An 816-nucleotide genomic window follows, 5' to 3' on the forward strand; every position below is an offset into this window, starting at 1 on the left:
CACATCGAACCAAAGCATGAGTAATGACTGAAAACAAAACTATTAAAGGAAAAATCTATTGAGATTTTGCAATTTCCAATGACTTACTCCTTAAGCAAAAAGAAAATGGGTTTGTTTTGAGCTGTATGGGGGGGGATCTCTAGTATTCTATCCTAAGTGCTTCTTCTAGCCCTGATATCTAGTAAGCACTCAGTAAATACTTCTTGATGGACTGAATTTGATTTCTAATCCCAATTTTGTGCCTTGCGACTTCTGTAAACTTGGACCTTCTTGAACCTTCTAAGCTGCAGTTTCGTCTTATGTAAAAAATGAGGTACCAATATTTGTGTCCCAGGATTGTTGTTAACAATGAAGTGTTCATGCATTTAAAATAGCCAGCCCAGGGATGCCTGGTGGCTCAGTTAAGTATCTGCCTTCGGTTCAGGTCATGATCCCAGGGTGCTGGGATCGAGTCCCGCATTGGGCTCCTTGCTCAGCGGGAACCTGCTTCTCCTTCTGCCTGCCGCTCCCAGTTTGTGCTCTCTCTGACAAATAAATAAGTAAATAAAATCTTAAAAAAAAATAGCCGGCACAGCACGTGGCACCATAATGGGCACACAGTGCATTGCACGTTCTCCCAGACACTTCACTTTGTTCTTCAATAATATTCTCTTCAAGCACATTTCAAGCACTTTCTCATTCCCTAAACACTTTGAAGCCATGTTCAAGAGAGAATATGAGTGTTTGCCAATTAAACTGAAAATACATTCCTTTGTAGCCAATACTTGGAATGTTTTAGCAAAACTGAGTGTATCCCTGACAGACCTTGGTTTGAAT

This window comes from Neomonachus schauinslandi, chromosome 6, assembly GCF_002201575.2.
Source record: "Neomonachus schauinslandi chromosome 6, ASM220157v2, whole genome shotgun sequence".
Taxonomy (NCBI): domain Eukaryota; kingdom Metazoa; phylum Chordata; class Mammalia; order Carnivora; family Phocidae; genus Neomonachus; species Neomonachus schauinslandi.